This window comes from Anas acuta, chromosome 9 (genome assembly GCF_963932015.1).
Source record: "Anas acuta chromosome 9, bAnaAcu1.1, whole genome shotgun sequence".
Lineage (NCBI taxonomy): Eukaryota > Metazoa > Chordata > Aves > Anseriformes > Anatidae > Anas > Anas acuta.
The window spans coordinates 3,413,964-3,431,570 of NC_088987.1; positions in this window are offsets into that span (position 1 = coordinate 3,413,964).

A 17,607-nucleotide genomic window follows, 5' to 3' on the forward strand; every position below is an offset into this window, starting at 1 on the left:
TATTCAGCTTGTGGCAGTCTATGTATAGACAGTTACTTTTGAAGATTTTATTTTTAATGTAATCCTTATTTCTGAAAACTAGAAGGGTTTTTTCTAGAAAAATCTTTTTTCCTTCCTTCCTTCCTTCCTTCCTTCCTTCCTTCCTTCCTTCCTTCCTTCCTTCCTTCCTTCCTTCCTTCCTTCCTTCCTAATTATTACCTATTAATTGTTCATACATATTTCTCATTCTTTTGTACACTCTCTGAATCATAGATCACAGTGCAATGACCAGTGTTGATCAGCCTTCCCACACAGCAAGGGGCATAGAGCAAGACAAAGTAATTTTTCAATTAGATTATGTTTTCAATTTCAATTTCCAGTTTAAACCCTAACTTCTGTTTCAGAAAGATATTCGGTTGTGATAACTGGCAGAAGTCTAGTGGTAGCAAATAGGTTCCTTCAAATAGTTACCCTCTCTAGATCACTCCTTTCATGAGGCTAATTTCTTCAGAGTAATCTTCAATGAGTTAGATCTGATTGTGATTAGTGCAAAAATTGGTGAATAAATTTTATTACATGATCTATTTTTCCTCAAAGCCAATCTTCTGGACAGACTTTAATATATCTGTATACTTTAATATTGTTTTCTGAAAGGGGGAAAAACATTATAACTCATCTCGGGGATTATAAAAGCAGTAATTTTCTTGAAACTGGCCCTTAATATAGCTAATAGCTCTTGGCTTCACCTCAGGATGGTTAACAAGCCCATCATTAACTGTGGTTAATGAAAAATTAATTAAACTTTTTAAAATCTAATCCTAGATGACAAATCATTATAAATCATGCCCTGGGTTATTCATGTCACTAAAGTGAATAAATGGGTTTTAAAGTCCATATATGTATAAAACAGAATTGTAAGAAAACATAGCATGAATCTTGCTAGTTGCCAAGAGCTATTTTGTTTGTTTGTTTGTTTTTCAATAGCTTTTAAAGTTTCTTAAAATTTCTGGAGTTCTTCCTAATGTATGACCCTGGTTATATACATATATATATATATATTTAATAAGAAACCTTAACATATGATCAGAGAATCCCAGCATCTGCAGTAGGATTATCCACACTGACCTGGAAAGTAATAGCTAAACTGTGGAGATTTGAAAGAGGGAGGCCAGGGTTATTAAAAAGTCCAGCAGGACACAATCCAACAAAGCTACCTAACTGGATTTTGAATTTATAAGCTGTCAATAGAAAGAGAAGACTTCCTTCCCCTGTTTTGAATGTACCTAAGATAACTCAATAAAGAAATAGAAGTAGGATCAATAAATTTTGTCTGAAAACAAGTTTTAAAAGAGCCACAGGTCTTAGATGTGAAGCTATAACAGAAGAAAACACTAAGTAGTCAAAGAGCCTTTCACAAAACAGGTTAGAAACCATTTGGAAAATCCTATGGTTATTTCAGAGATAGTGGGATTAGCTCATAAATCCCCAAATATTTCCCATATACAACCAATATTATTTATGGCTTTTAGATCAATGTAGTGTCAGCGTCAGTACTACTGTGGTGCCTGTTATTACTGGAGAAATATTTATGATGCTGAATTAGAGCATTACCCTGAGCAAGCCTGGTGAGGTGTGGGCACAGAGCACAGACCCTTCTTCCATGCCCACACTGCAGAGGAGCACAGCAGGAGAGGAAGGGCCAGAGCAGGGGTGTGCCGTGGGAGCCATGGCATGGGAGCCATGCCCTGGGCAGCTCACCCAGTGCTGGAGGCTGCTCCTGGAAGCCACCTCATGTTCCCGTCCATCAGCTCCCACAGCTTCCCTGTGGACATCTGGGCTGTCTGCACACACAAAACTCTTTTATTGATGAGAAGAGAGGATTTCCTTTTAAAGTTACTCTTGTTCTGTGCACAACGAGTTCCCTTTCCTTTCTTCAGGTGTTCTTTCAGTACTGCCCAGGCTATACCTAGTCCTCCTCTGGGGCCAGAAGTCTTGACCTCTGTTTCTGCTTTCTCCTTTCTTATTTTTTCTTCCACTCCCATAAGACTGCAGTGTGCTCACTCAATGTGCTCACAAGTTGCCTCCAAGGCTGAACATCCCATTCCCTGGCTCACATTCTGATACTTCAGACATCATCCCTTAGATAAACTCCAGCTATATTTCATAGATATGTATCTCCATAGCCCTGCAGGATTGCCTTCTTTGTGTGGTACAATTGACCCTTTGCAGGGGATGCACCCTTCAGGGGTGCAACTGAGCTTTATGATAAGAGCCATTCCCAGTGAACTTTTTAAAGATGTAGAAGTTACTTATGTGCAAAAGTTTTTACTGTCATCAAATGTGAACATGTTTTATTACATGTATTATTATTTATGTATTACTCAAAAAAGCCCAAATAGTTTTATTTTCAGTTTCAGGAATAAGTTTGCCAAGTTTAAGAATATGTAATACAGTAATTATGAGCATTCTCCAAAAGCTGTATTTAGATATTTATGAAAAAGCTCCTGTGGGTAACACTTCATATAAAATATTTTACTTCAAAATGCTTTTATTTTCATAAATTCTTTTCAGTTTTCTATTTTGAGAACTGATGCAATATTTTTCATAACACATAATATTTCTTTGAAAGGTCATATTATGTAGCCAGCCACTGCTGCAACTTGTAATGCAAGACATTTAAGCAGTGAACAAACACTCTTGATGACAAGCACAGCTTTGTAAAAAAAATTAAAAAAAATCTATTTTGCAAATAAGAGCACAGCATTGCATCCATTCTTTCTCTCAAAAACACATTTAAACTGATTCTTGTTGTTGTTTGTTTTGTTTAGCTGTAATTCAGACATACCCTAAAGTGTAATTAATTTTGATCACCACATTTGTGTGATTCAAATGATGGATAACAAATAGGTTATGCTTATTCCTAATATCACCGTATTATATCAAACACTCAGTTTATTGCATTACAGATGATATCAAATAATGGTAGTCATTCACGTGAATAGTTCTGACGTCTGATTGAATTTGATTCCTTATTAGAGAGAGTTCCACACTGCAGAATATTGTACCAGTAATATAATACTGAAATTGCTTCTAGCAAGTGAAACGTGCAATTAAAATAAGTAAATATTTAACTCATACTGAGCTCTTGGGATCACAATGTCAATAAGAGACTTAAAAAAAATTAATTGTTTCATCAGCCTGGAGCATATAAGAGTCTGTAGCCAAGGTGGGCTGCCAGGGATGCCCAGTGTGTGGAGCTGGGTTTACGAGAAGGTGATGATTAGAGCTATTATAAATGGAGGCTGGGATTCATTTTATGATCAAAGTATTGAACATAAAATTAATAAGCATCCAGTTATGACAGTAATAAATGACGGTGCACAGTTGATGGGAATGTCAGAAGAAGAAAATATGACTGTCAGGCATGTGTGTGGAGTTGCTGCTTAAACACTGGCATTTGTATGCACACACACATGCATACACACACACAGACACACACAAACACATGTACACACACAGCTTCCTCGTCCCAGCTCAGCCCTTGCAGGCAGGTTTGAATTTCACCGGGGAGCACTCAGAGGCTCTCACCTTTGAGTTTTGCTTTGGGGATATAAAAGAGGGGCTGTCCCTGCACTTAACCAGCCACAAAAGGTAAAATTGTTGTCTGGCTGCTGCTCCGGGGAGAAAAAAGAAAAAGATTTCTTTTTGACTTCCTCCTTAATATTCCTTCAAGTGCTCAGGACAATCTAGACCTGAGGAAGTCCCTGACACAAAATTAAAATAAGAATCAGATTTCTGTTCCTTCAGAGCCTTCTGCCTTTCAGAGCAAGTTGGGATTGCTCTTTGCTTCTTACTGACTAGTGCTGCGACATGCCATTATTCATGAGCATTTTCAGCAGGAGACAGATGTATGAACTTTCATTTTCTATGGAAGATTTCTTATGGAGCCAGCATTGCCAAGCGATGATTAGATAAGATGACACCATGGGAAATTCAAGATGGAAAAAAAGCCAGAATGGGTACGCTGCAAAACTGCAATGCTATCAGTCCTTATTGAAGGGGCCTTCATCTAGAACATTCAGATGGACTCTTTTAAAGGCAGCAGCTCTCTAATGAAGCTTAATAATTTTGTATTGACAATACCTAGCAGCAGAAACTGTGTAGATACTTAATAATAGTGTAATCATTTTCTGCCAGCCATTTGGTTCGCAGCAGGATACAGATGCCTGCATTATTCCATTTAAGATAATTTACATTTATTGAAATTACATACTTTTACATCATATATCTCTACCTTTATCATAATATTCCTTGTTTAGAAGGCAAGTTTGTGGGGATTTAGATTGACTAACACAATGGGAAATTTCAGATGAAGCAGAGCCAATGTGCCAGTTCAACGTAGAGCTGAGAATTCATCTGCTTCAGTTCCAATGCTCTTTTATGAAAACCAGCTATCTCATCAGGAATCATTTACAGCTAGTTTGTAAGAGTTTGTGTGTCAGGATAAATTGTGTCATTAATTGCAAATACACCAGTGGGATCTTGGAATATGTATGCGATGCATATATATGCAAGTGAAAAATACTGAAGGAAGAAGATCATGTGAGGGCCTGTAACTATGATGAAACATTGAATATGAAAAGTAAGCACAGAGGAAGATTAAAAAAAAAAAAAAGAAAAAAAAAAGAGGTGATTTTAAAGAAAAGGCAGCTATCATATATCCAGAAAAGGGGAAAGTATAGACAAGAACTAAATGCTAAGTATTCCTTATGCTTTAAACACACTAGTTACAGAAAGCAGCCATCAGATCACCTTACGTTGCATTATATTAAACACACAGATTGTATGGACTTTCCACTGTGTGTAACACAATGTGTTTTTCCAACAGTATGTAACGTGAGCTTCAACCACAGTGCTGTGGTGGTGGAATTGCAGGATAAGGACTATGAAGAAGAGGTGCTTCAGAAGGGGGTTCAGGTGCTGCTTCAGACCTTCAGATTGTACTTATCCATTTGGATTTATTTCACCTTATTAATTGGATTGTTTGAAAGTAATATAAATAAAAGGAATATATGAAAATATGTGGCACAAATAATGAGATATTCAGCAGAGTGCTAAGGAAAAATCACTGTTGGATCTTGTGCTACTCTACCAGCAAGTTTGATGGTGATGTAATCTTACAGAAAGCACTGAATCATGCTGTCAATTAACCTGAGTAGCAATGTATATATATAGGAAGTGTTGCATAAAAAGGGAATTTAAATATGTTATAAAAAATTGGTAAAGTGATTGCAAGAAATCTGGTAATTAGCATGTCTGCCACACATCTTTTTGAACATTCACCTAAAGAGAGCTGAGGCCGGTGTTAGCAACAATGTGATACAAAATAATTAGCTTGTTTTCAGGGCTTAAATAGTCATTACTTTCTTGTGAAGTCCCTAATTAAGCTAATCCTAGTTTATAATACATTAGCAACCACTCTTTATGTAGAAGCTACTTCTTAGAGGATAAAAATAACTTCAAATTTTGAAATGCTCAAAATTATATGCAAAAATTGTAGAGCTTGGGACAGGAACAATACAGAGGAAAAAAAATTATATAAGTACTTGATTTATTCCTTGCTGCCCACATGCAATTTGTTCACCTGAAGTCTGCAGATACAACAGTTTAAAGGCTCTAGTGAAACAATTTTCCCTTTCTGCTTTGAAAGCCTATGACAGCCTGTTACCATGATTTTCTTAGGAGGTCCTGCTATAGCATTACCCAATTATTTCCTAAGAACTGTAAAGTGTGGTGATGTTTTTTTTTTCTTTCTTTCTTTTTTTTTTTTTCCACTGACTCACGCTATGATAGATGAAGTAGTGATTTTCAGTTTGATATTTGATTTCAGTCAAAGGAAAAGAGACGATAACATGAAGTTGACACAAAACAAAGCACAAAGCCTGGGCTGCAGGGTACAGTAGGCTCTGTCCCTTGTTTACAAAATAAGAAACACCAAAGAGGTAGAAAAAAAGCTAAATTTTGGAAGTGGGACACCAGTACATAACTGTTTCTGGTTTTTCGTGGTGTGCAGGATTAGTGCCTTCTCCAGCTTTGGGCTTTGCTTGGTAATTCACTGATGGTCAGATGGAGGCAATGTTGAGTTACAAAGCCCTGAAAAAAAGTCAGGAATAAGTTAATTTTATGCAAGACAATGAAATCAGCTGATGGTGCAAAATTCAGAGTGATGTGGAAAACAAAGGCAACCCTCCTGCTGAAAGGGATGATTGATTGAAAACAAAAAAATGCTGAAAACTCAGCCAGTGCATCTTGCAAAGAGAGATCAAAATGAAGCAGGGAAGGCTGGCTCTCCCTGTCCCTTGGATTTACAACAGGCAAGAAATTACATTTCCCATTTAAAGACAGAGCTGAACTTCTCACTTAAATAATTTGTAGAAGCTTTGCTATCAGCTTATCCTCAAAAACTGAAAACTGGAAAAGATAACCACAGTGAGCAAGAAGGCACCTGAGACTGACTTTATATGCAGCAAGCAGCAAACCACAGGATTTCTTACAGAGCTATTTATCCATGCATCTAACTGAACTGTGTGGTTGCTTTACCATGTCATGCAATATTCTGTCTGTTCCCCTTACACTTTCATTCCTGGTACAGTATCAATATTTCATGTACTTTTCTTACATGGGCTATTTAATATGTTGTAAGAGGCAAAATATACACAGTATATATAAGGGAAAGAGATTTCCTGCCAAAGCTATTTAACAGACCTATGAAACCTAGCCAGAAGCATAAGGCAAAACACAAGGACACGTACTACACTGGCATGATAGGCAATTCGCTTTCATGTCTTTATTTATTTATTTATTTTTTACATGAGTGGTGCAAAAACTACTGCTACGAACAATCTACTGAGAGAAATATCAAAGTCTTCCCAAATTTAACCTATACAAAATAGAGAAGAAATAAATCACAATGCAACATAGCACTGGAATAATGTGATAATGAGTTTAGAGATCTGGCTGCATGTATACAGAGTACCTTTATTTTATTTTTTATTTTATTTTATTTTATTTTATTTTATTTTATTTTATTTTATTTTATTTTATTTTATTTTATTTTATTATCTTTTTAATATCTATTTTGGTTTGGCTTCTGGTCTGTGATTCAAAGTCAAAGACTCACAGAAGCAGGACATGGTTAGCACCACACAAGCCCCATCCTCTCTCCACTTAAACTGCCCTTAGTACACACGTGGATGTGTTCATGAGCTCACACTTATTTTTCAAAGAGCAGAGAACATTTAAGTTAGAAGAGATTAAGCAGAATTAAACATGGATGCCTTTTTACAGAGCCATTCCTCAGAAGACACATTTTTTTCCAGAATTGACTCCCGAAGCCTCCTCTAGCATTGTTAGATTTGACTGCAAATGACAAGCTGTACACAGGAACAAGGCATTTATATCCCTATCATCACTTATTAACTGTTGTTGTTGTCGCTGACAATGTAGTGATAATAATAGGGATTCTTTCAACACCTGGCTTAAAGATGTAGGAGTTTATGACATTCAAAAATATCTCAACAGAACTGACAGGTGAAGGCATGTTCAGAGGCAATTTATACCAGGAACAGTATATAAATACCATGCAGTAGCTGACTGGGACATTGAAGAGTCTTTGCTAGCCCTTAGGAGCTGACTTCGGCATTTGAAAGCAAGGTCATTTTCTCTTAATAAGGTATCACTGTCTCCATCCGTAAATCACTCTACAGTGTCAGCATGTTGCAGTTTATATAGCAAAATGACTAATAGGGAATAATAGTGTTGCAATAAACAGTGTAAGGAGAGCTGTGAGTGAGTGGAAAAAAACAAACAAACAAAAAAAAAAAACTGGAAAAACAGCTGTTGCAACTTTCTTGATTAATTCAAGGCATGAAGTGAATGTACTGACATGTTGATTTCCTTCAACTTTTGTAAGATATGAGAGTCTTTTAAGAGGTGATTGGTCCCTGAAAGGTTCAGGCCTGAATAATGGAAAATATCTTTAGCTTCCAAGATCGTTGTTTTTAAGGATAACTGGATGTGTGCCTTTCAGCCAGTGCATCATCCACAATGCAAGGAATTGGATCCTGTCTCTGCATCTGCATGCTCTTCTGGTGTGCAGTGGCCATATCCATGCACTGATCCACCACAGCCATCTACAGGTCAATGCACAGAGGATCCCTCAGCAGACACAGAAATTTCATCTGCTGTGAGGACCTGAAAGTTCTTGATATAGTCTAAAGCTATCCTAATCTTTCCAGTAAATTCTCATCTGTAGGACTTGAAAAGAAGGATTTCCAAAAACAACAACTCCACACCCTGATGGAAAACAATCCTCTCTTCGGTCGCTCCCAGGCTCTTGGAAAGGCAGTATAGAGCTGAGTAGCCTGGAGCTGTGCCCATGCCCTGATGGGCTAGGAAAGACCTGGGCAAGACACACAACACTGAGATGTGGCCAAAGAAGAAACCATCTCAGGATGCTTTGCAACTATTTACATGTCCTTTGTCCTTCACAGCCTGGACAAAGCAGGCTGTGAAGTTGAGTGCCTACAACAGGTACAAAAGTGGCCTCCAAGATCACCCAGTCTTGCAGCACCGAGGGGGACCACTGTCCACAGCAGATGGCTCTGCTTTGCCTCACCAGGTCCTGAACACCTCAAAGGGAGGAGGTTTCCCTGCTCCACTGAGTCCTGCGCACTGCACTATGCTGTTGCTGAGGAAATTGTACCTAATGCCCAAGGAAATAAATCTTTACACCTTCGCCAGGAATAAACTAATGATTCGGAGTGATGGCAGTAAGATTATTTAACCAACACGTTGTTTCAAGTAGAATGAGGCACATTTCAGTTGCAGTAGAACAAACCAGACAAAGGCAGAGGGGATATTATTAGCTAGGCACCATCCCACAGGATTAGAGGTATGAGATATAATATATATAGGGACCCAAGGGTGAGATTATGTCAGGATAATACACCCTTTAGGTTTTTAAATCGCCTCCAAAGCAATCAAACCTGTTACCATAGCATTCATTTTAATGCACAGATAAATTTGTAGCTCTTGTTTATATAGCTTATCCTCTGGAGGCACTAATATGATTCCCTTTAAAACTCAAGTTAATGAGAAAATAATGGAGCATTGTAGATATAAGCAAATTTTTTTTTCACTGTCACTGTCATCATCTTTTATACAGCCAGAGGGCTCTTTGAAAGTATAAGTTGGATTTATTTTACGTTCCACAAAACCTTTAAAAATCTTTCTTTACACCAAGCTTTCTGATTCCAGCCTAAAGCCAAAAATACTTACTGTCTAAACATATCTATAAATCAGTATATCATCCATAAATCTTGCCTTATCCCTAATAGGAAATTTAAAGTTGTAACTCTTAAAACTTCACTTTGGCAACATACAGTCTTATTTTATTGGTGTTCCTGGACAGAACTCACTGATGAGATACTGTATGTGGCCAGGGAATAGGGACTGCATATCAGTTGCTGAGTGTAGTGAGCTGTGTAATGAAGCCATGTTTGTTTACTTTCCTTTGTATACAGCATGGCAGTAAATCTCTGGACATTTTCAGCTTTTGGGAAATTTCTTATTACTCCATCAGCTTCCCTAATCCTTTTGGAGCAGCTCAGGAGCTCTGTTCTTATGGAGTGTCCTCCAGTGCAAGGACAGAACTCTGCCAAGGTTGACATAAGCAAGTCTGATACTTGCTGGTACCAAGTTGCAATAATTCATTTTGTCTGGGAAAGATTTATGATATACACATCATTTATATTTATTATTCAAAACCAAACACAAACGTCTATGTAGATTGGGTCTTCAGGCATTCCAAAGTTCATGAGTTAATATTAATAGGAGTAATGTAATTTACTGGGACTGAAGGATTGCCCCTGGTCTCACTTGAAGACTGTGTGAGTTTTGATTTGAAAAGGAAAAGCTTCAAGGTTTCTGCACCTCCGTTTTGGGAATAATACTGTCACTTAGTAGTTTGTTTTGCACTTCTCTACTGCCTTTAATTTCTTTTAACCTTAACTGAATTTTGGACTATTCACAATGAGTCTGCCTATAGGCCAAAGCATCGCCCTCTTCCCTCCAGCTGTGTGTTTCCATCCCTGGGGATCCTATGTACTTGGCCTGTCTGGAGAGTTAGAAAGGCATCTTCTCTGGCAGATGACCAAGCTAAACTTATCTCCTCAGGGCACCAGATGCTGGTGAGGCAACCAGGCTGTTAGAGGTTTTGGTGCATTGTTCACAAAGAAGTATTGGAGGTATTTTGCTCCTGCCTTCTGGACAAAGAAGTTGGGGTTGAGACTGCCACTCTCCTTGCCCTAAGAAAACTTTTTCTGGCCATAGAACCATATAGAGACTTGCAAGCTAGCTAGCTATTAGGGTGGAAATATAATCATTGACTTCACTAAGAAAGATGTTGCAGTGGAAAGTCACTAATGAAGTCAGCCTAAAATGAGTGAATAAGAGAATTCTCTTTCATTGTTAGAACCACTAAGAAACATTTTCCAAGTGGTTTGCAATGCCAGGAGAAACAAGACTGCACAGCTTCAGCTGTGTCTTGCAATTTTTATATTAGCACAGAAATACAATGCAACTAGACTAACCAAGATTTAGATAATTGAGGAAACAGGCTGATCACATTAAAAGGCCAGTTCTGGAGATTTAATAAAGGCCAAACTTAATTCCACTATTCTTTAGTCTCTGAACATCTTGGCAGAGCCTGAGACACTTCCCCCAAGGCTGCTGACCCCCGCAATGCTACACTGCCTGTCTTGCAGCCCATTTTCACCAATACCACCGAGCTGGCACCGCTGGAGCTGACCCAGTCTGTCCTGCTGGGCTCTGATCGGGAACACTATTCCTCCTGACAGATTCGCTTTGAATGAGTTTATATTTCAGATTGCCTTGGGATAGGAAATATGTATGGAAGTATCTCAAGGGATCAGATTAAGTAGTTTTAATGATAATGTTGGCCTCTGTGGAAAAGCATTTCTTGAGAAATTTTAAACAAATATACTCTATTTCTCTCTTTTTATTTTTTTTTTAATTTTTTTTTTCTTAACATCACTTGGTGGAGGGAAATTTTCCACATCTAAAAAAAATGAGAATATAAATTTAATTATAGTATTTCATTAAATCTATGTACCCATTATGATCTACTGTGTGTATATGTAGAGAACGCAATGCTATATTGTGGGGACCTTGACTGCACTACCTGTAAATGTGCACATGCAGTTATAGAAAGGTTAGGAGTTGCGTACAGTTTTTTGGGATGTCCTCTCCACCTCTCAGCAGATGTAAAATTGTTCTCCTTGGTATGTTTCCAGTGGTTTGCCAAATCTAGCATCAAATATGTTAAATAGCACCACTTCTATTACTTCTTTTGGGAGACTATTTCAGCCTAGCTCATCTTGCTTCTGGGAATAATTTATTCTTAATATTCAACTCCATTTCCCTTCACCCTGGTTGGAGCCCTGCATATGACCCCAAGTGGTCCTTCCCTTCCTCAGAGCATTTGCCTCAAGTACTCTTGACGTCATCTTAAAATTTTAGCTCAGCTGAGCTACACGTACATGTATGAGCAAACAAGGAAAGCACTATGAATGATTCCATTCAATTTTAGGTCATTTTACAGAGCTTTCACCAGCTCATCACCGTTTCACTCTGTTTGGTTTGCTAAACAGAAATCCCAAACTGCAGCTCCAGGAGGAATATCCCATTGAATATAAAGAAGGGGTTATTCCTGCAGCTCAATAATAATAATAATAATAACAATAATAACAATAATAACAATAATAACAATAATAACAACAATAATAATAATAATAATAATAATAATAATAATAATAATAATAATAATGACACTAATGATGATGATAGTACATCATCATTACATGACGATAACAACCATAATATGATATAACATAATTTAGATATTTTAACCTAAGGAAAATAATTTGTTTTTATTTTGAGGTTTACTTGGGCAAATTTAGCTGGAGTTAGGGTTGTCAGGGCATGAATCAAAGACCAATTAAGGTTCCTAGCTGATTTTAAGAAAAATATAAACTGCATTCTTAAACCTCAAGTATCCAGTTTTCAAAATTCTGACTGACACAGGACAATGGATTTTGTTTTAGAAAATCAGCTGGGACAGTTAATGCCCATTAAAATGGAGACATTGGGGGCTATGCAGGCGCCATTCCTGAATTAGATATTATTTAAAAAATAATTTTATTGTTTGATATAATAAGTATGGAAGCATTACATTTAACTTTTCAGTGAGAAGAGCCAATAAAATAAGATAGGAAGAAAAATTAATGCAAAAATTGCACATTTAGGGAAAAACTATTTCAACTTTTCAATCAGATGGACATTTTTGAGACACCCTTCCCTTTACAGTGAAATTAAAACCCTCCAATCTGTGACTGTAATTCTGAAGTCTATAATGCAGTTGTGTGTGTTTCAGAAGGTTGCGGGTGTGACCTTGGGGGATTATAGTATAAGTCGAATGAGGGAGTAGGATTTAGACTTGATATTTTATTTTAGGCTGTAATAAGTTTTTAAGTGCCTTGTGTCTTCTAATTCCTTTTCATGACCGTTTTGCAAGGAATTTGCAAGGACCCGCCATTCTTTTCAATCAACAAGTCTCTTAAAGCAATCTCAAAAAAAAAAAAAAATCTAATGCTATAATGCCAACTTTAAATACATTTAGGGATGAAATAAATATTTTGTTTGTTTGTTTTCTTTCCTTTTCTTTCCTGACTGTCTTTAATGAGTTTTACTTTTTTCCGCCATTCTCTCCCCCATCCCACTGGGAAGGAGTGAATGAACAGCTGTGTGGTGCTTAGCTGCCTGCCAGGTTAAACCACAACACACACCAGAATGTACCTTCCACAAACATCCATACACACATTATATATACCCACAGTTTCCATGACGGAGACACAGAAAGCAAAGTTTTTTAGAGGAAGAATTGCAAATAATGAGGAAGTATACAGCTGACTTATATAAATACACAAGCAAATACATGTTGATTGCTACTCCATGCTGATAAATGCATTCTATTGAAAGCCGGGAGAAGGGAAAATGTCTGCTAAATGTTATAGTGCTGCTGAATACTAACCAGGAAAGAGATTTTAACTTTATTGTTGGGAAATCCCCAAAGCCTTTGCTGTGCTACTTCAATATGCAGCTGTGGAACACATAGGACAAACAGAATGCTGTGTAAAAACCCAAATCTCTAGGAAAGGAGCTAGCGATGCAGACCAACATCTCACTGAGCCAACAGTAGGCCCGGTGTAAACATAATGATACGACTGGTTTTGCACTGATGATGAAATTGCTGACTTAATCGGTAAAAAAAAATAAAATAAGCAAATAAGAGGTTGTAGAGAAGTTGCTAATCTTTTGGAAACAAATCTGATGCTTTAAAAATATATTTGAAAATATCTAGCAAAAGCCTGAATGAGCAACTAGCGACCTCTGAGCTTATATTAGATAACTGGCAGTCAAGCGTGGAATAGATGCGTTCAAGTCAGATGATTTTATTTTTGGTCAAAGTGATAATATCTGGAGAAGATATTTCTGGATATCTCAACTGGATACCAGAGTTGTCACTGTCCAAGTGAAAATATTGAACAGTAGGGTACTAAATGATAATTACACTTATTGTGGAAATGGCTGATGTTCTAAAAGGATTTCATAAATACCCCCACAAGCTTTCTGGTATTCAGTGACAGTTCATATTATGATTCCAGAAGTATGTCCAGATGAAATACATTCTGCCAATGTTAATTCAAATATTTGAAAAGCTTTTTTTTTTTTAGCTCTTCAGTCTTCTGCTGTGTTTAGGGAGAGGTAGAAAAGCTCCTATAAGAGTTTTGGTATGCGATAAAAGGCGAGTCGAACAAATCTTTTCCTCAAAGAGGAAATCCAGCATTTCAAAATGTAATACCACGGGTGAGGAAACGCTTAGACTAGACACAACAGCTCTCCTATTTTCCTGGTAAATGTTTTAACATGTTGGATAGTTTAAAAGTTTAAACCATTTAAAAGTTTCAGCTCTTGGCTGGCTTAAAAACTGGCATTAAGAGGGATTGAAGAGAAGGCGATTGCGTCTGGGAGGAAAAGCACACAAAGGATGTGGCTGAGGCTGCTGGGGCTTCCTGGGCTTTGAAGATGCTGGTCCATCTCCCTGTTGTGCCACGCATTTCCAGAACGACCTTGAGCACACTCAGCCCCTCTGAGCTTCAGCCCTTTGTCCAGTGGAGATGAAAGCTCTTTTCTTGAAGATTTGTTCTAAGGCAAAATGCAGTCCAGACTGTGAAGCACATCTAGGATAGCCAGGTTTAACAAGTACCCATGATATATCAGGATTTGTTTTTGGTATATGCACTGCAAGTTCCCAAGTGTATAATAATGTCATTTTAGCAGTATGGTTTTACCATTTTATGTGAAAATTAGCAAACAAAAACTGAAGGCACATCCAAACTAAGTGAGAAAATGTTCCTTTAGCGAAAAACAGACTCAGAGTTTTCAAGCTTTCTGGGCTGCTGGATCCCAATATGAGAAGAATACCTACAAACACACTGAAAATAAGGGAGCAGCAGTGTGGAAATTGGAATATTCTAATGGGAAAATTATAAGAAATACAGCTGTGCTTGCTTTCACTGCTGCTCCTCAGCCTTCAAATTCCTCTAAATTAAATTGTAAAATAATGATCTCCTTTTCTGGTTTCTACTAAGCTACATAGTTAATCCCTGATACAGAAATATATAAAGAACATATACATTTAGGAAAACAATTATTATTAAAATAAAGAGACCTCAGACCAAAGAGTTTCCACAATTTCCCATGCACGTTTGAACCCAGCTCTAAACTCTCTCTCTCTGGGTTTGTCTCTGTCTAATCCTTTTGTTTTTAACCTGATTTTCAGGAGGAAAATCAGCCTCTGATTTTAACAGGAAAATTCAGCTGTTGTAGCAAAGACACACACTGAAATAATCTGAAACAGTCTGTCTGCCTTAGCTTTTTTAAGCTTATGATTATTTTTTCCTGATGATTTCAAATGGCAGCACAGTAAGAACAGCAGACAGGCTTGGAAGAGGAGCATCTCTGTTACCAACAGCCATCTATGCCAGACTGTTGAAAATAACAGAGCTTCTAAATCATAGAAGAAATTTTAATAACTTTAATTAAAGTTATTCAGTTATCCAGGATTTCTGTGACTTTAATAAGGTCATTGATGTCAGAAGAATGCATGTATTTTAAATTTCTCATTTTTCACAGCCAAAGTGAACATGTCATTTAAACACGCTGTCAGCCTATATGGCATTGTAATCCTTTTTGAATAGGAGGTGTTTATTTATGAAGAAGTAATTGCAACTACAGGCAAGCCTCACATGGCTCTGCACCACTTGAATGGCAGTGTTGTTGCTTTTGTTTACCAGGGGCCAGTTCTGATCTGACTGCAAATAGCAGGTCGTGCCATTGAGTGGCTCCATCCTCCAGTGCCTCTGAGGCATGGAAATGGTGAGAAATACACACCCTTAGTGGACAAAGGGACACCTCTTTCTTATAAGAAATAGTAAGCTCTATGTGTTATATAACTACCTCCTTTTTTTTTTTTTTTTCCCAAATGGCTTTTATAATTATTATTTTTTAACATGTCCTCTTTCTCTCCTGCATTCCCTGTCACCAGGTCAAAAAGAAAATTAAGGGGAAAAAAAAAAAAGACTGACAACAAAGAATTATTCTGGGACTTTTGAGAGAAGCTAGGATATTTATGGATTTATTATATTCCTTGGGACAACAAGTTTCTGAGATGTTAGTACACTGTCAAATATTTTTCAAGGTTAACAGTTTAGGGACACAATTATGTTGCAAGTTGTCGGGAAGATTAATTAAGGGTATTTCAGAGATACAGGAGAAAAATTGTTCCAGCAGCTATTACAGTGTGAGTAATCCCGACTGAAAGAGTAGTTCCCCTTCATTTCTGTCCCCTTCAGAGAAAATGTTCCTGTGTTTAACACATACTCAGGAGCAGATAAAATGCTCAGGCACAGCAGTGGTGAGGCAATCCTAGGTGCAGTCCAGGAAGCAGCTGCCTACTGGCAGACAGTGCACGGGCATCCCCTCCAGAAAGGTGATTATTAAATAAATATTTCTCAGGGCCAGAAAACAGCAACAGGTCAGAAAGCAGAGACAGTAAAAGCAAATGTGAGCGCCAGGCTCACCAGAGCTCCCCCTTGCACCCACAAGCACCAGGAGAGCACAACAGTGAAATCGTTGGGCTAGTTAATGACAAGTCAGGGATTGTGTGTGAAAGTAATAGCAAGACCTAGAGATTCACGAATATGAAAGGTTTTAAATAAAAAATAAAAATCCAACAATCCAGCACTTTAATCACAGCACTGCAACCAATATGCATATCTATCTATCTATCTATCTATCTATAATCTGATATAATTTTTAATCCTTTTTTTAAATCCCTGTCATTAATGCGAGATAATGTTGGATTGAAGAGGGCCAAAGAGATTTATTGATACAAACTCAGAGACATGGCTGTAAATCAGGACAGTGAAGAAGTATGCCACTGCTGGCTTATGTTCTCTTCCTGCAAAAGGACAGGGATGAATGAACAAGTGTCTGAATGAATGACTGAATAGATGAATGAATGAAAGAATGAATACATAATCAAATAAATACATTAAAATACATTGCCAGCTTGCTGGGATCACATAGTAAAGGAGCCCTTCAGGGCCTTTGTAAAAATATAGGCAACAGTGTAATCCTTTTTATTATAAATTAAAATCTGCTTTCCTCTATTCCTCTGAATGTTTAATTTTTATTGAAGGTCAAAAGGTGCTTTACATGTGGGGAAGTTGCAGGATTTGCATCTCCAACCCTGTATCCCTGTATAAAACCACATTCTGACCAGAGCACTGTGCTCTTGCTGTGCAGCTGGGGCTGGCTGCCAAAGCTGGCTGGAAGGACAAATTTGGGGAAATCATTCCCTTCCCTGAAATGCCAAAGACCCCTTCCTCTTCTCAAGCCACAACCACAGCCTTGCATTGGTAATATCTCTGGGAAATTTAACATTAGAGCTGCAATCAATATTTCAAGGCGGTGTCTTTTTCTGAGCAAGAAACAAGGACAGTTGGTAGCAACCTTCCAGGTATGTGGTGGTGGTTGTAGGCTTTTCTTCTACAGGTGCTAGGTATACAAAGAGCACGGCAAATGCGTCTGTGAGCTGCAGCCTACAGAAACCACTTCTCTGACTTCATGGGAAAGCTTTTATTCCTTTTGAATGGTGATCCAGTTTGTTGTTGTTGTTATTGTTTTGAAAAGCATCTGTTTTGAACTTTGTCATCTAATGAGCTGAAAGTCACTGGAATTTCCTTCTGCTTCCCTCTGCTTGGGAAAAGACTTCTGTACTGAGACCTTTGAGGATAAAGCTCTTCTAGCGTGAGACAAAGGTCCTCCAGATGAGAATTACAGAGCTATGGCTTGCAGTTTAATTATCTTTCATGCATTCACACCCAGATGGATAGATTTTTTGAAAGAAAAAATATTAATCAA